Raw genomic sequence first — 19,451 nt, 5'->3', positions numbered from 1 at the left:
CAGCCATAGAAGATGGTAGAGGCCTCTAGTGGCCAACAGCTATATTAGTATGGGCAGCGCCATTGATGGCTTCCACCATTCTTTATGTAGTCAACTGGGTGGGACTTCAACTTCATTGGCTGATCGCTCCTGGTGACCCTGTTGAAGTCATGTCCAACAGGGTCATCAGGAGGGATCTGTTAATCAAGAAGAAGAAAATGTACTACTTCAAAATGGAGATTGTCAAAAAAAAATGATCACAGACGCTATAGTGGCACAGATACAAAGATGAGCCCTCTATGTATCTCTATGGCTACTCTCCTGAAGTACTGTTGGCAAGTGCAGCCAGGACACACAGACCAATACCTGGACAAGAGAGACTTCACTGACTTTTAGGGTGAGTTTTTATATCAAAAGGTAAATGTATATTCATGTAACCGTTGTGTGTTTTAAACCGAAGGGCCTTTAGCTGTTTGGGCAAAGTTAGGTACTTTAGCCAAGTTTCGTCACTATCCAGGCCATTAAAGTTAGCTAGTGTTATGGCGCTGTGGAGGCTAATCAAGTCCAGATGCTTTAGCTGATTAACTAGCTAGATATTTAGTTATAGGGTAGCTAGCAGCGAAAGACATGCAGAAGAGGGTCTCTCTCTCCGTATAACGGGACAGCTAACTAGCTAGCTATTGAAATTCCTCCACGTTTCAGCACCAGCAGTAAATCCGCCACCACTTCATGTACCAGCCAGCTACACTGATGGATGGATATATAGGGAACCATCTTTAGTAGCTAGATGAGTTGCCTTTACCGGCCAGTGAGTTATCTGGTTATCTGGTTGACAGGGTTTATGGTAGAAATCCATTTTAACACTTTGGGGGTGATTAAACAACGGAGACCCATTCACTTTCAATGAAGGGAAGCGAATTTGGCGGTGACCATTGGACATGCCAGACTTGGCTAGGGAGCGGAACCGAAGTTGTGCAAAGCTGAACTTTTGCATGCTCGGCGACATCGCGTTGCGATTGACCAATCAAAGGTCACTAGTTTCCTGTCCCTCCTGGATTGTTTCTGCATACCTAGTACTCTGTAGTCTGCTAGCACCATACCCAGTACTCTGTAGTCTGCTAGCACCATACCCGGTACTCTGTAGTCTGCTAGCACCATACCCGGTACTCTGTAGTCTGCTAGCACCATACCTAGTACTCTGTAGTCTGCTAGCACCATACCCGGTACTCTGTAGTCTGCTAGCACCATACCTAGTACTCTGTAGTCTGCTAGCACCATACCCAGTACTCTGTAGTCTGCTAGCACCATACCTAGTACTCTGTAGTCTGCTAGCACCATACCTAGTACTCTGTAGCCTGCTAGCACCATACCTAGTACTCTGTAGTCTGCTAGCACCATACCTAGTACTCTGTAGTCTGCTAGCACCATACCTAGTACTCTGTAGTCTGCTAGCACCATACCTAGTACTCTGTAGCCTGCTAGCACCATACCCAGTACTCTGTAGCCTGCTAGCACCATACCCAGTACTCTGTAGTCTGCTAGCACCATACCCAGTACTCTGTAGTCTGCTAGCACCATACCCAGTACTCTGTAGTCTGCTAGCACCATACCTAGTACTCTGTAGTCTGCTAGCACCATACCTAGTACTCTGTAGTCTGCTAGCACCATACCCAGTACTCTGTAGTCTGCTAGCACCATACCTAGTACTCTGTAGTCTGCTAGCACCATACCTAGTACTCTGTAGTCTGCTAGCACCATACCTAGTACTCTGTAGTCTGCTAGCACCATACCTAGTACTCTGTAGTCTGCTAGCACCATACCCAGTACTCTGTAGCCTGCTAGCACCATACCCAGTACTCTGTAGCCTGCTAGCACCATACCTAGTACTCTGTAGCCTGCTAGCACCATACCTAGTTCTCTGTAGTCTGCTAGCACCATACCTAGTACTCTGTAGTCTGCTAGCACCATACCTAGTACTCTGTAGTCTGCTAGCACCATACCTAGTACTCTGTAGTCTGCTAGCACCATACCTAGTACTCTGTAGTCTGCTAGCACCATACCTAGTACTCTGTGGTCTGCTAGCACCATACCTAGTACTCTGTAGTCTGCTAGCACCATACCTAGTACTCTGTAGCACCATACCTAGTACTCTGTAGCACCATACCTAGTACTCTGTAGCACCATACCTAGTACTCTGTAGCCTGCTAGCACCATACCTAGTACTCTGTAGTCTGCTAGCACCATGCCTAGTACTCTGTAGTCTGCTAGCACCATACCTAGTACTCTGTAGCACCATACCCAGTACTCTGTAGCACCATACCTAGTACTCTGTAGCCTGCTAGCACCATACCTAGTACTCTGTAGTCTGCTAGCACCATGCCTAGTACTCTGTAGTCTGCTAGCACCATACCTAGTACTCTGTAGCACCATACCCAGTACTCTGTAGCACCATACCCAGTACTCTGTAGTCTGCTTGCACCATACCTAGTACTCTGTAGTCTGCTAGCACCATACCTAGTACTCTGTAGCCTGCTAGCACCATACCTAGTACTCTGTAGCCTGCTAGCACCATACCTAGTACTCTGTAGTCTGCTAGCACCATACCTAGTACTCTGTAGCACCATACCCAGTACTCTGTAGTCTGCTAGCACCATACCTAGTACTCTGTAGTCTGCTAGCACCATACCTAGTACTCTATAGTCTGCTAGCACCATACCTAGTACTCTATAGTCTGCTAGCACCATACCTAGTACTCTATAGTCTGCTAGCACCATACCTAGTACTCTGTAGCCTGCTAGCACCATACCTAGTACTCTGTAGTCTGCTAGCACCATACCTAGTACTCTGTAGCACCATACCCAGTACTCTGTAGTCTGCTAGCACCATACCTAGTAGTCTGCTAGCACCATACCTAGTACTCTGTAGTCTGCTAGCACCATACCTAGTACTCTATAGTCTGCTAGCACCATACCTAGTACTCTATAGTCTGCTAGCACCATACCTAGTACTCTGTAGCCTGCTAGCACCATACCTAGTACTCTGTAGCCTGCTAGCACCATACCTAGTACTCTGTAGTCTGCTAGCATCATACCTAGTACTCTGTAGTCTGCTAGCACCATACCTAGTACTCTGTAGTCTGCTAGCACCATACCTAGTACTCTGTAGTCTGCTAGCACCATACCTAGTACTCTGTAGTCTGCTAGCACCATACCTAGTACTCTGTAGTCTGCTAGCACCATACCTAGTACTCTGTAGTCTGCTAGCACCATACCTAGTAGTCTGCTAGCACCATACCTAGTAGTCTGCTAGCACCATGCCTAGTACTCTGTAGTCTGCTAGCACCATACCTAGTACTCTGTAGCCTGCTAGCACCATACCTAGTACTCTGTAGCCTGCTAGCACCATACCTAGTACTCTGTAGCACCATACCCAGTACTCTGTAGTCTGCTAGCACCATACCTAGTACTCTGTAGCCTGCTAGCACCATACCTAGTACTCTGTAGCCTGCTAGCACCATACCTAGTACTCTGTAGTCTGCTAGCACCATACCTAGTACTCTGTAGCCTGCTAGCACCATACCTAGTACTCTGTAGTCTGCTAGCACCATACCTAGTACTCTGTAGCACCATACCCAGTACTCTGTAGCCTGCTAGCACCATACCTAGTACTCTGTAGTCTGCTAGAGTGGCTATCCATATATACTGGATTCCTTCTGTTAGGTTCAGATGGAACAGCTCAGGTTCTGTGTAAAAGACCAAGATGGTGAGGGAAGACACTGTCCTGATTTCTTTGTTTGTGGTTCCATTAGTAACTGTTTGAATTAGACTGTTGTTCAGTTTTGACTGTCCAGGGTCCATTTGTCCAGTTTTTCTGTACAACACGTGGTCAGTGTTGAGGCAGTGCCAGCTGAGCTGAATGGAGTCACATGGTGGGGAGGACGAGCGCTTTGTGGGCTGCCACTGGGCACCACCGTCTCTGTCACAACAACAACTTGAAAGGAGAGGTGGCTGGCTGTCGCTTCTAACAGGGATAGATTTAGGTTAATACATTTAACTTATTTTCTTTTTCTCTTTCTCTCTTTTTCTTACTGAACAAAAATATAAATGCAACAATTTCAAAGATTTTGAAAGTTACAGTTCATATAAGGAAACCAGTCAATTGAAATATGTTAATTAGGCCTGAATCTATGTATTTCACATGACTGGGCAGGGGTGCAGCAAGCTGGGGAGCCAGCCCCAGGCAATCAAAATGAGTTTTCCCTCACAAAAGGGCAGTATTACAGACAGAAATACTCCTCAGATGATCCCACAGGTGAAGAAGCTGGATGTGGAGGTCCTGAGCTGGCCTGGTTAAACGTGTTCATCAAAGCACAGTAAATAGCCTATGTGCCAACACTCTGTGGCTGCATCTGAAACACACCAGTGACCAACGTTAACTTTTTTCCCTTATTGGCCCGGTCGGGGCATTTGGCCAAAAATCGACAGAATTTATACTGGCCCGGACATTGTGTAGTTCTTAAATGCATTGGGGTCATTCAGGGACCATACACTGAGCATACCTTCTAAGACAAACATTCCCAAAGAGAGCTGGACGTGGCACACTATCAACAGTAGCCAGTATATTGCTAGTATGTTCACTTTTGAAGGTTTACTATTGTAAATCACTGTCCCTAAAAGAAATGAGCTCAGTGAGTAGGTTGATGGACGCTTGTTTTTGCTCTGGAAAGCTTGTGTGTGCTGTGTGTAGACATTAACTGATGTACTGCTGGAGAAGCAGTGACTGGCAGAGCGTGGTGGTCATACGAACAGCATGACATTTAGGCGTGTAGTCTTCAATGGTATACTGCAAAAGAGCAGGTAGGTACATGTTGAACTGGAATGCAAAAAATGTGCTGTGAAGTTACTGGCCCAGTCGGGGACAAGATCTACTCACCCATCACATGTTTTTACAGGCCCCGGGCTAGTGGGCTGTCGTTAATGTTGGACCCTGCTCGTAAAAGAAAATAAATGAATGTGCCAGAACAATAGGCGAAGTGGATTTCATTGCCAAGATTGTGCAAAGCTGTCATCAAGGCTGGCTGCTTTAAAGAATCTCAAATATAAAACACTTTTTTGGTTACTACACGATTCCATATGTGTTATTTCTTAGTTTTGATGTCTTCACTATTATTCTACAATGTAGAAAACAGTAAAAATAAAGAAAAACCCTGGAATGAGTAGGTGTATCCAAACTTCTGACTGGTACTGTATATAAATGTCTAAAAACCTGTTTTCGCTTTGTCATTTTGGAGTATTGTGTGTGTGTGTGTGTAGACTGATGGGGGGGGGGGACAATTTAATCATTTCAGAATAAGGCTGTAACGTTACAAAATGTGTAAAAAGGGAAGGGGTCTGAATATTTTTCGAAGGCTCTATACACTATAAGGAGCAGATAATGATAAGGATTGGCCATACAATCCCGTAATGCATTAACTAAGGCTATATCAAAGCAGAAGTTAAAAGCAGAACAATGCAAAAAAAAGTCTACTTACCTGTAATTAATAACAAAACTTAGAGGTTTGATTGTTGCATGGATTTAAAATCTATTAAATAAAAATGTTATTTGTCACATGCTTTGTAAACAACAGGTGTAGACCAACAGTGAAATGCTTACTGACAGGCCCTTCCCACAATGCAGAGAGAAAAAAAAAAATAATAGAAAAGTAATAGTAAATACACTATTATACACAGAGTACCAGTACTGGGTCAGTGATAACTAGACTATGTACATGGGGTACCAGTAAACTTATCTTATAAAAAGCTATCAATCTTAACATAATCACTAGTTAACTACACATGGTTGTTGATATTACTAGGTTAACTAGCTTGTCCTGCGTTGCATATAATCAATGTGGTGCCTGTTAATTTATCATCGAATCACAGCCTACTTCACCAGATGTATCGTTGCATCAATGTACCTAACCATAAACATCAATGCCTTTCTTAAAATCAATACACAAATATATTTTGTTTAAACCTGAATATTTAGTTAAAATAAATTCATATTAGCAGGCAATATTGCTGCTAACATATGGAGAGGCAGGTAGCCTAGTGGTTAGAGCGTTGGACTAGTAACCGAAAGGTTGTAAGATAGAATCCCTGAGCTGACAAGGTAAAAATCTGTCGTTCTTCCCCTGAACAAGGCGGTTAACCCACTATTCCTATGCTGTCATTGAACATAAGAATTTGTTCTTAACTGACTTGCCTAGTTAAATAAATATTAACTAGGGAAATTGTCACTTTGCGTTCTGTGTAAGCAGAGTCAGGGTATATGCAGCAGTTTGGGCCTCCTGGCTCGTTGCGAACTGTGTGAAGACCATTTCTTCTTCTTCAGCCTACCATCCCGTTAGCGGGATCATTTTCCAGCGAAAACTCCTAGCGACATTAGCATAACGAAATTCAATATTTTTTTTTTTTTCAAATATAGGGCTGTCTCATATCGTTTTATAGATACACCTCTCTTGAATCGACCCTCGTTGTCCGATTTCAAAAAGGTTTTACAGGAAAAGCACAATATTAGATTATGTTAGAGGAGTACATTGTAAAAGTCGCATCATATGAATTTTCCGAGCAAGCACACCCATCACATATAACCAAAAAACAGCTAAATGCAGCACTAACCTTTTACAAACTTAATCAGATGACACACCTAGGACATCATGTTACACACAGCATGCAATCTTTTGTTCAATAAAGGTCATATTTCTATATAAAAACAGCATTTTACATCGGCACCTGAGGTTGACTAACTATTTTCCCATATAATGCGTCCGGGGAAACAGTGCTACAATTTTATAAATTACTATTCGAAAACGATTTTTTTAATATATATTGTCAATCTAAGATTTATAGATGAATATCTCTTGAAAACACCTGTCAAAACAGATTTTAAATTAACTTTACAGGGTAATCACACTTTGAGATCAAATGGGATGCGATACCCAGAAATTGAGCTCGAAAACCTAGCTCGGCGCCATCTTTGAACATTTGAGCAAGTAACATCTGATATTGTATAATATCGCCAATAATCCCTCACCTTTAGTTGTCTTCATCAGAAAACACTTCCCGATGTCCCAGGTCCATGACAAATGTATTTTCGGTCGAAAAAGTCCATGCTTTATGTTCCATTAGCTTCCTGTCGTTAGCGCGTCCTAAGGCTGTAATCAAATGTTGTTCCGTGCGCGGCACCTGTCTAACGCAAAATGACTGTTTACGGTTAGTTAGGTTCGTTCAAACATGTCAAACGTTGTATAAAATAATCGTCAGGGCCTGTTTCAACAAGAGAGCCAATCAGATTCGAGTGGGACGATGTCATTGTGTTTCAAAAGGCTTCCAAAGGTGGGGGCAGACACGGCCGCCGACGTCACAATGCTCATGGCCCTACTACTCTGACCAATTGCCACATCGTCTCTTTCACTGAGTTTCTACCGCAGAACCCTCAAAACACTTTGTAAAGACTGGGGACATCTAGTGGAAGCACTGGAAAGTGCTCAATTTTCATTTTTTTTACGTTGTGATTTATAGGTAAGGCTGTGAAGTCGAGTCCACAATTCAGATTTCCACTTCCTGGTTCAATCGGTCTCGGGGTTTTGACTGCCATACGAGTTCTGTTATACTCACAGACACCATTCAAACAGTTGTAGAAAATTTAGGGTGTTTTCTATCCATATAAAATAAGTATATGCATGTCTTAGCTTCTGACTTTGATTAGTAGGCCGTTGAAAATGGGAACGATTTTTTTCCAAAATGCGCTGTGGCGCCCCCTATCCTAGGGTAAATCGAACAGGTTAACAAAGACCTTAATTCATTTGCTAGAATTTTACATAATTATGACATAACATTGAAGGTTGTGCAATGTAACAGCAATATTTAGACGTATGGATGCCACCCGTTAGATAAAATACGGAACGGTTCCGTATTTCACTGAAATAATAAACATTTTGTATTCGAAATGATAGTTTCCAGATTTGACCATATTAATGACCTAAGGCTCGTATTGCTGTGTGTTTTTATAATTAAGTCTATGATTTGATATAGCAGTCAGTCTGAGCGGTGGTAGGCAGCAGCAGGCTCATAAGCATTCATTCAAACTTTACTGTGTTTGCCAGCAGCTCTTAGCAATGCTTGAAGCACAGCGCTGTTTATGACTTCAAGCCTATCAACTCCCGAGATTAGGCTGGCAATACTATTGTGCCTATAAGAACATCTAATAGTCAAAGGTATATGAAATACAAATGGTATTGAGAGAAATAGTCTTATAATAACTACAAACTAAAACTTCTTACCTGGGAATATTGAAGACTCATGTTAAAAGGAACCACCAGCTTTCATATGTTCTCATGTTCTGAGCAAGGAATTTAAACGTTATTTTTTGGCACGTATTGCACTTTCACTTTCTTCTCCAACACTGTGTTTTTGCGTTCATTAAAACCTCTTTGGGCTAGGGGGCACTATTTTCACGTCCGGATGAAAAGCGTGCCCAAAGTAAACGGCCTGTTACTCAGGCCCAGAAGCTAGGATATACATATAATTGGTAGATTTGGATAGAAAACACTCTAAAGTTTCAAACTGTTAAAATAATGTCTGAGTATAACAGAACTTATTTGGCAGGTGAAACCCTGAGGACAAACCATCCAGGAAAAAAAATAAATAATAAAAAATAAAAAAATTGAGGTCACTGTTTTCAATTCGTTTTCTATGGGAAACTATTTGAGGCACCTGGTTGCAGTTCCTATAGCTTCGACTAGATGTCAACAGTCTTTAGAAATTGGTTGATGTTTTTCTTCTGAGAAATGAAGAAGTAGGGCTGTTCATTGTGAGTGTCAAGCCAAGTGGACTCTATTGTGTTTTGCGCGTGACCTCGCTCCACGTTGATTTTATCCACTATTGAACACAGTATATTCCGTCTTAAAATGTATCGATTTATTAACGTTTTAGGATACCTAAGGTTGGATTAGGAAAGTTGTTTTGAAATGTTTGGATCAGTTTACAGGTAACTTATTAGATCATTTGTAGTCATGTTGGGCGAGTTGGAACCGGTGTATTTCTGAATCAAACGCGCCAAATAAATTGACATTTTGGGGATATAACGAAGGAATTTATTGAACAAAAGGACCATTTGTGATGTTTCTGGGACATTTTGGAGTGCCAACAAGATCTTCAAAGGTAAGGCAGGAATTATATCGCTATTTTTGACTTTCGTGTCGCACTTCCCTGGTTAAAATATGTTTATCATGCATTTGTATGATGGGGCGTTGTCCTCAGATAATCGCCTGGTTTGCTCCAGCCTTTTTGAAATCTGACACGGTGGATGGATTAACAAGAAGTTAAGCTTTATTTTGACGTATTGCACTTGTGATTTTATGAAAGTTAAATATTTCTAATTTGAATTTCGCGCTCTGCAATTTCACCGGATGTTGTCGATGTTCCGCTAGCCGTAACAGGCTAAACCAAATTGAACATGTTTCATTATTTATTTGAGATTAAATTGATTTTTATTTATGTATTATATTAAGTTAAAATAAAAGCGTTCATTCAGTATTGTTGTAATTGTCATTATTACAAATAATTGGCATCGGCTTGTTTTGGTCCTCCAATAATCGGTATCGTTGTTGAAAAATCATAATCGGTCGACCTCTAATACATATACCAACACACTTGCCATTTGAGTCGTGTATGCATCTTTTTATAAAGTAGTCTTAGCCTAATTTAGACATAGAAACTGCCATACTCAATTGACCTTACTGACCAGCAAACTACCTCAATTATGTACAGTCTCATTCCTTTGCACTGAGCGATATGACCTTGCCCTCACACTACACCTTCCTGCCTCACTCCTCCTGGCTGTGAAATCATCATTGTATTCGATTATCCAAGATGACAAGCACAGCCACAACAACAGGGAACATTAACTACTTATAATGTATGTAGCAATGACGTTACATTAATTAATGCTAGCTAGCTAGCAACAAACTGTCTGGAAAAAAAAAACCCACGTATGATCTTACCTAAGTGAATGTAACACTCGATCCAGAAACCTTTTAGTTGGACTGCTTTGCATCTGCCCATTTATCGATAGAAGTCGATGTTATAGCCGGCAACAGTTTTAAACTACTAGTCCACAACGTTGTTTTGACTAGCGACTTCTGGGATTCCCTCCTAGGATCTCCCACCCCCTCCTCCCTTTCGTTTCAAAATGGCACCTGTGTGACCAAACGTTGCTAACGCTAGCTAGCCACTTAATTTAGCCAGCAGCATACCACCCTGCATCCAACTGCTGGCTTTCTTCTGATGCTAAGCAGGGTTGGTCCTGGTCAGTCCCTGGATGGGAGACCAGATGCTGCTGGAAGTGGTATTGGAGGGCCAGTAGGAGGCACTCTTTCCTCTGGTCTAAAAAATATCCCAATGCCCCAGGGCAGTGATTGGGGACACTGCCCTGTGTAGGGTGCCGTCTTTCGGATGGGACGTTAAACGGGTGTCCTGACTCTCTGAGGTCATTAAAGATCCCATTGCACTTATCGTAAGAGTAGGGGTGTTAACCCCGGTGTCCTGGCTAAATTCCCAATCTGGCACTCATACCATCACGGCTGTCTAATCATCCCCAGCTTACAATTGGCTCATTCATCCCCCTCCTCTCCCCTGTAACTATTCCCCAGGTCGTTGCTGTAAATGAGAATGTGTTCTCAGTCAACTTACCTGGTAAAATAACGGTAAAATAAAAAAATAAAAAATAAAAATATAACTCAATGTATGTTGGCTAGCTAAGTTAGCCATGTTATGAATACAACTCCCATTAGTGATGCGAAGTTCGCCTCTTCACTGACTCAGATATTTTCGACTCATTCAGTCAAAATAACAAATCTTTAGACACATTTTGTTCATTTGAGTCAGTAATGCCTAGAGCATCCAGGACCTCCTACCTGCCAACGATGAACTGAACACTTGAAATAGTCATGGTTCTACAAGCCTCTCGTTCACATGTAGTAAATCATAAAGGACTTATTGGAGCTGTCATTTGGGACTGAGACTTGTAAAAGCATGCTTTTAACAATGCACGTTTGTTGATTGCTAGTCATACAAACACAATTATTTCTTGGTACATTTGAAACAAGGTCTAGTTGTGGCCTCAACGGGACTAGATTTTCAATGACTCGGAATGCATTTCTTGACTGCCGTGAGGGTGATAAACACATGATCGTTTGCGAACTGCAGCAACCCAAACAATTAATTATTGAGTCGGAGTTTGTTGAGCAGAGGCTGTGTATGTTTTGTCTCTACAAAGCTGTCTTCATCGTAACATTCTTGAACCGTGTGATCAATTATCAGTTGAATACCTTTTTCGTATGCTGCCTGCAGTGTAATCTAGTTACGACAGTCAGTTGTTGGTTGGAGTACGCCTCCGGAGTCACTGGACGACCACATATTGATCCTGCTGTACAATTCATTGCGGCCAGCAGGTCAAATGAACAGCAAAAATTAACGAGTCACTCAAACGAATCGTGATTCTCTCAAGTCAGTAAAATTAGTTTAAAAATTGCACTTCACAATCTCTCATCTGCTGTCGACATCCGGATATGATTTGAGAACACTAGTTAGCAAAAGTGGTTAGTAGCTTTGTCTGGGAGCTCCAGACACTGAATTCGGAGCCTTTCAGTGGCTAGCCACGCTACAATTTTACCAGGTTCTCGTAAAGTAATGATAGTCTACCACAACATACCAAGAGTTTTCTGATTAGCAAGGGGTAGTATGATTTTAATTTCATTGTGTATTTAAAAACACAGTTTCAGATCATTGTGATGGGTTTCCTTCACTAGTTAGAATGGGTAACGGGCTTCCCTAGAAAATATTGTCCGAGGTTGTAACAGTAACCAAGGGGGGCGGGGCATAGCAATAGGACTGCAGGAAGGGGATTCTCAATACTGGAATCCTGTGATGATATCAAATATCAGCGCTGTTACTGTGAAGCGCTGTTACTGTGAAGCGCTGTTACTGTGAAGCGTAGACATTCTATTTTCTACCGAAAATGATTTTGATGCGCATTGGTATCAACATCTGTGTTGAGAATTTTTTTTTTTTTTTTTTTTCTCCTTCTAGAATTTGACGATACAGACCGCAATGCTGTTTGGGATGAGTAGTTTGTCTCCTAACTCTGGTATGTATACAGTTTGGGATGAGTAGTTTGGGATGAGTAGTTTGGGATGAGTAGTTTGCCTTCTAACTCTGGTATGTATACAGTTTGGGATGAGTAGTTTGCCTTCTAACTCTGGTATGTATACAGTTTGGGATGACTAGTTTGGGATGAGTAGTTTGGGATGAGTAGTTTGCCTCCTAACTGGTATGTATACAGTTTGGGATGAGTAGTTTGGGATGACTAGTTTGTTTGCCTCCTAACTCTGGTATGTATACAGTTTGGGATGAGTAGTTTGCCTTCTAACTCTGGTATGTATACAGTTTGGGATGAGTAGTTTGGGATGACTAGTTTGTTTGCCTCCTAACTCTGGTATGTATACAGTTTGGGATGAGTAGTTTGCCTTCTAACTCTGGTATGTATACAGTTTGGGATGAGTAGTTTGGGATGACTAGTTTGTTTGCCTCCTAACTCTGGTATGTATACAGTTTGGGATGAGTAGTTTGCCTTCTAACTCTGGTATGTATACAGTTTGGGATGAGTAGTTTGGGATGACTAGTTTGTTTGCCTCCTAACTGGTATGTATACAGTTTGGGATGAGTAGTTTGCCTCCTAACTCTGGTATGTATACAGTTTGGGATGAGTAGTTTGCCTTCTAACTCTGGTATGTATACAGTTTGGGATGAGTAGTTTGTCTCCTAACTCTGGTATGTATACAGTTTGGGATGAGTAGTTTGTCTCCTAACTCTGGTATGTATACAGTTTGGGATGACTACTTTGTTTGCCTCCTAACTGGTATGTACACAGTTTGGGATGACTAGTTTGTTTGCCTCCTAACTGGTATGTACACAGTTTGGGATGACTAGTTTGTTTGCCTCCTAACTCTGGTATGTATACAGTTTGGGATGACTAGTTTGTTTGCCTCCTAACTCTGGTATGTATACAGTTTGGGATGACTAGTTTGTTTGCCTCCTAACTCTGGTATGTATACAGTTTGGGATGAGTAGTTTGTTTGCCTCCTAACTCTGGTATGTATACAGTTTGGGATGAGTAGTTTGTTTGCCTCCTAACTCTGGTATGTATACAGTTTGGGATGAGTAGTTTGTTTGCCTCCTAACTCTGGTATGTATACAGTTTGGGATGACTAGTTTGCCTCCTAACTGGTATGTATACAGTTTGGGATGACTAGTTTGCCTCCTAACTCTGGTATGTATACAGTTTGGGATGACTAGTTTGTTTGCCTCCTAACTCTGGTATGTATACAGTTTGGGATGAGTAGTTTGTTTGCCTCCTAACTGGTATGTATACAGTTTGGGATGAGTAGTTTGGGATGAGTAGTTTGGGATGAGTAGTTTGCCTCCTAACTCTGGTATGTATACAGTTTGGGATGACTAGTTTGCCTCCTAACTCTGGTATGTATACAGTTTGGGATGACTAGTTTGTTTGCCTCCTAACTCTGGTATGTATACAGTTTGGGATGAGTAGTTTGTTTGCCTCCTAACTGGTATGTATACAGTTTGGGATGAGTAGTTTGGGATGAGTAGTTTGGGATGAGTAGTTTGCCTCCTAACTCTGGTATGTATACAGTTTGGGATGACTAGTTTGTTTGTCTCCTAACTCTGGTATGTATACAGTTTGGGATGACTAGTTTGTTTGTCTCCTAACTGGTATGTATACAGTTTGGGATGAGTAGTTTGTTTGCCTCCTAACTGGTATGTATACAGTTTGGGATGAGTAGTTTGTCTTCTAACTCTGGTATGTATACAGTTTGGGATGAGTAGTTTGTCTTCTAACTCTGGTATGTATACAGTTTGGGATGAGTAGTTTGTCTCCTAACTCTGGTATGTATACAGTTAGGGATGTGTAGTTTGTCTCCTAACTCTGGTATGTACACAGTTTGGGATGACTAGTTTGTTTGCCTCCTAACTGGTATGTATACAGTTTGGGATGACTAGTTTGTCTCCTAACTCTGGTATGTATACAGTTAGGGATGTGTAGTTTGTCTCCTAACTCTGGTATGTATACAGTTTGGGATGAGTAGTTTGTTTGCCTCCTAACTCTGGTATGTATACAGTTTGGGATGACTTGTTTGTCTCCTAACTCTGGTATGTATACAGTTTGGGATGACTAGTTTGTTTGCCTCCTAACTGGTATGTATACAGTTTGGGATGACTAGTTTGGGATGAGTAGTTTGCCTCCTAACTCTGGTATGTATACAGTTTGGGATGAGTAGTTTGTCTCCTAACTCTGGTATGTATACAGTTTGGGATGAGTAGTTTGTCTCCTAACTCTGGTATGTATACAGTTTGGGATGAGTAGTTTGCCTCCTAACTCTGGTATGTATACAGTTTGGGATGAGTAGTTTGCCTCCTAACTCTGGTATGTATACAGTTTGGGATGAGTAGTTTGTTTGCCTCCTAACTGGTATGTATACAGTTTGGGATGAGTAGTTTGTTTGCCTCCTAACTGGTATGTACACAGTTTGGGATGACTAGTTTGTTTGCCTCCTAACTGGTATGTATACAGTTTGGGATGACTAGTTTGTTTGCCTCCTAACTCTGGTATGTATACAGTTTGGGATGAGTAGTTTGCCTCCTAACTCTGGTATGTATACAGTTTGGGATGAGTAGTTTGCCTCCTAACTGGTATGTATACAGTTTGGGATGACTAGTTTGGGATGAGTAGTACACAGTCTTATACCCTTTACTTTTTTCATATATCCGTTTTTTTTAAAGCGATTCTAATCTTTTGAATTGATGGTTCACCCTTTTTGTAGCTATTCAACGTTTGGAACCACGATAACCAGTATGTTGTTGAAATTTTAATTGAAAAAAAAAGTGTGGCTGTTTCAGTTCCTGGAACCATAATCGCAGAAAGAGGGCCACGGCAGAAAGAGGGCCACGGCAGAAAGAGGGCCACGGCAGAAAGAGGGCCACGGCAGAAAGAGGGCCATGGCCCGTTGCAGCCCTATTGGGATTTCTGTGTACTTCCTGAATTGACTGGAATTTAAATGGAATTGGCCCCAACTAGCTGTGATATCTGCTAACTCCAGAGAACGTTAACAGTAACTCGAAGGAAACAGGAGATGGCTTGGGTCCGAAATGCCCTTTGGATTCTGGTCAAAAGTAGTGCACTATTTAGGGAATATAGGATGCCATTTTAGATACAGGACTTCATTCTCACTGTAGCTAGGTTTGCATCCAATTGGCGACAGCTGTTCATGTGAATATTCTAAAATCTTCATAGGAACAATACGCTCATTTTCCCACCGAAGATGTTTCCATCAAATGTATTTGTTGCGGATAAAAGGCTGTACGTGATGAAGTTAAATGCGTTTCCATCGCGTTTCCATCGCGTTTCCAAAACCAAATAATGGTGTTCTATAGCGATTGTGCCCATGGTATTGGAATGTGTGCTCTAGCCAACAGCTTGCCGATAGTGCGGTTATAGCCTACATGATGAGATTATTATTGACAAAATGGAGAGACAAAGAATTGTTATTTGTCAAATGGCAGCCAAGCACCGATGATCATGTCACTACTCATTTTGTGGACAGTTTGCACATAGGCAGACTTGGCTCTCAAGAGAAGTTCGCCTACGGCAGCCTTTATTAATAGCAGGGCTATGCTCACTGAGTCTGTACGTAGTCAAAGCTTTCCTTAAGTTTGGGTCACAGTGGTCAGGTATTCTGCCTCTGTGTACTCTCTGTTTAGGGCCAAATAGGATTCTAGTTTGCTCTTTTTTTTTTTTTTTTTAATTATTTCCAATGTGTCAAGTAATTATCTTTTTGTTTTCTCATGATTTGTTTGGGTCTAATTGTGTTGCTGTCCTGGGGCTCTGTGGTGTCTGTTTGTGAACAGAGCCCTAGGACCAGCTTGCTGAGGGGACTCTTCTCCAGGTTCATCTCTCTGTAGGTGATGGCTTTGTTATGGAAGGTTTGGGAATCACTTCCTTTTAGGGGGTTGTAGAATTTAACGTCTCTTTTCTGGATTTGGATAATTAGTGGGTATCGGCCTAATTCTGCTCTGCTTGCATTATTCGGTGTTTTATGTTGTACACAGAGGATGTTTTTGGTGTTTGTCCCATTTTGGGAATTCTTGGTTTGTGAGCGGACCCCAGACCTCACAACCATAAAGGGTAATGGGTTCTATAACTGCTGCTACTTGCTGTTTATTATCTATGCACAGTCACTTTACTTACCCCTACCTACATGTACATATTACCTCGACTAACCTGTACCCCTGCACATTGACTCGGTACCAGTACCCCCTGTATATAGCCTCGTTATTGTTATTTATTGTTTCATTTTATTATTTTTTACTTGTCTTTTTTTCTTAACTGGATTGTTGGTTAAGGGCCTGTAAACGTTTCACAATAAGGTTTATTTGGCGCATGTGACAACAAAAATTTGATTTCAAGTATTTTTTTAGCCAGATCCTAATTGGTATGTTGGATTTTGTTCCTTTTGATGGCGTAGAAGGCCCTTCTTGCCTCGTCTCTCAGATCGTTAACTGCTTTGTGGAAATGACCTGTGGCGCTGATGTTTAGGCCGAGGTATGTATATATTTTTTTGTGTGCTCTAGGGCAACGTTGTCTAGATGGAATATGTGGTCATGGCAAATGGACATTTTTTGGAACACAAATTATTTTTGTCTTACTGAGATTTACTGTCAGGGCCCAGGTCTGTCAGGGCCCAGGTCTGTCAGGGCCCAGGTCTGACAGAGCAGAAGATCTAGGTGCTGCTGTAGGTGCTCCTTGGTTGGGGACAGAAGCACCAAATCATCAGCAAACAGTAGACATTTGACTTCAGATTCTAGTAGGGTGAGGCCGGGTGCTGCACTGTTCTAGTGCCCTCGCCAATTCTTGATATATTTGTTGAAGAGGGTGGGGCTCAAGCTGCATCTCTGCCTCACCCCACGGCCCTGTGGAAAGAGATGTGTGTTTTTTGCCAATTGTAACCACACTTTTTTTCTTGTTTGTGTACATGGATTTTATAATGTCGTATGTTTTTCCCCAACACCGCTTTCCATTAATTTGTCTAGCAGACCCTCATGCCAAATTGAGTCAAAAGCTTTTTTGAAGTCAACAAATCATGAGAAGACTTTGCCTTTTTGGTTTGTTTGTTTGTCAATTAGTGTGTGCAGGGTGAATACGTGGTCTGTCGTAAGGTAATTTGGTATAAAGCCTATTTGACATTTGCTCAGTACATTGTTTTCACTGAGGAAATGTACGAGTCTGTTAATGATAAAGCAGAGGATTTTCCCAAGGTTGCTGTTGATGCATATCCCACGGTAGTTATTGGGGTCACATTTGTCTCCTCTTTTGTGAATTGCAGTGATCAGCCCTTACTTCCAAATATTGGGGAAGATGCCAGATCTGAGGATGTTAAAGAGTTTAAGTATAGCCAATTTTCAGTAGTGTATTTCTGTAATGTTTTATATATTCACCATAGTGAAAGAGTAGGCTCAGGTTTTCTGGGTCTCTGTTTTTGGTTGGATAGGTTTCTCAATTTCTTTCTTTGGTTTTTGCATTCTTCATCAAACCATTTGTCACTGTTGGTAATTTTCTTTAAGTTGTCTGCTTGAAATGTTTAGATTTGATAGGGAAGCTGAGAGGTCAAACATACTGTTTAGGTTTTCTACTGCCAGGTTTACACCTTCACTATTACAGTGAAACATTTGTCCAGGAAGTTGTCTAAAAGGGTTTGAATTTGTTGTTGCCTAATATTTTTTTGGTAGATTTCTACACTACTCTCCTTCCGTCTAAAGCATTTCTTAGTATTACTCAGTTCCTTTCCTTTGATGCCTCATGATTGAGTATTGCTCTGTTCAATTAGACTGTAGTTTTGCTGTGGTCTGATAAAGGTGTCAGTGGGCTGACTGAACGCTCTGAGAGACTCTGGGTTGAGGTCAGTGATAAAGTATTCTACAATACTACTGCCAAGAGATGAGCTATAGGTGTACCTACCATAGGAGTCCCCTCGAAGCCTACCATTGACTATGTACATACCCAGCGTGCGACAGAGCTGCAGGAGTTGTGACCTGTTTTTGTTGGTTGTTTTGTCATCGTTGTGTCTAGGGGGGCATATGGGGGAGGGAATGCTGTCCCCTCCAGGTAGGTGTTTGTCCCCCTGTGTCCTGAGGGTGTCAGGTTCTTGTCCAGTTCTGGCATTTAGGCCACCACAGACTAGTACATGTCCCTGGGCCTGGAAATGGTTGATCTCCCCCTCTAGGATGGTGAAGCGTTCATTGTTAATTGAGGACAGACGTTCCGCTAGCGGAACGCCTAGCCAACATCCAATGGAACAGCAGGGCGCGAAATACAAAACATCAAAAATCTAATAATTTCAATTTCTCAAACATAGACTATTTTACACCATTTTAAAGATACACTTCTCCTTAATGTAACCACATTGTCCGATTTTCAAAAAGGCTTTACAGCGAAAGCAAAACATTAGATTATGTTAAGACAGTACATAGACAAACAACAACCACACAGCCATTTTCCAAGCAAGGGGATGTCACAAAAACTCAAAATACAGCTAAAATGAAGCACTAACCTTTGACCATCTTCATCAGATGACACTCATAGGACATCATGTTACACAATACATGTATGTTTTGTTCGATCAAGTTCATATTTATATCCAAAAACAGCATTTTACATTGGCGGGTGATGTTCAGAAAATGTATTCCCACCAAAACCACCGGTGAATGAGCACATTCATTTACAGAAATACTCATCATAAACGTTAACAAAATATAAAACAATTTTTTAAAGAATTATAGATGCACTACTCCTTGATGCAACCGCTGTGTCAGATTTCTAAATAGCTTTACGGAGAAAGCACATTGTTCAATATTTTGAGTACATAGCTCAACCATCAATGCAAGCTATACAGCTACCCGCCAAGTTCTGGCATCAACAAAACTCTGAATTAGTGTTATAAATCATTCCTTACCTTTGCTGATCTTCGGCGGAATGCACTCCCAGGACTCCTACTTCCACAAGAAATGTTCGTTTTGTTCGAAATACTCTATATATGTCCAAATACCTCAGTTTTTTTCGTGCGTTCAGATCACTATCCAAAGGCATAATGCGAGAGCGCAAATCGAGACACAAAGTCAAAATGTTCCGTTACTGTTTGTAGAAACATGTCAAATGTTGTTTACAATCAATCTTTAGGGTATTTTTAACGTAAAAATGCGATAATATTCCAACCGGACAACAGCGTATTCATTCCAGGAGAAAAAGAAGGAACGGCGGGCTCGCGCATCACAAAGCCCTTTGTCCTCAGGCAGTCCACT

General features: G+C 41.5%; 1 protein-coding gene across 5 annotated transcripts in view; it reads left to right on the top strand.

The window, feature by feature from the left end:
* Positions 1-277: 277 nt before the first annotated feature.
* The window catches only part of LOC115168757 (monocarboxylate transporter 1), a 52,771-nt gene continuing 33,597 nt past the window's right edge, over positions 278-19,451 (top strand). The window contains exons 1-2 of one of the 5 annotated variants that reach the window (XM_029724310.1): positions 279-376; positions 12,111-12,168. The gene's annotated coding sequence lies outside the window, so the exon portion shown is untranslated. Of the gene's footprint in view, positions 377-12,110; positions 12,169-14,403; positions 14,438-14,697; positions 14,749-19,451 lie in introns of those variants that run through there. The other 4 variants (XM_029724311.1, XM_029724314.1, XM_029724315.1 and 1 more) reach the window with 4 other exon arrangements.

This window comes from Salmo trutta, chromosome 30 (assembly GCF_901001165.1).
Source record: "Salmo trutta chromosome 30, fSalTru1.1, whole genome shotgun sequence".
In the NCBI taxonomy this organism is placed as follows: Eukaryota; Metazoa; Chordata; class Actinopteri; order Salmoniformes; family Salmonidae; genus Salmo; species Salmo trutta.
Note: the sequence above shows the minus strand (reverse complement) of the source record. Positions and strands in the feature narration are given on the sequence as shown.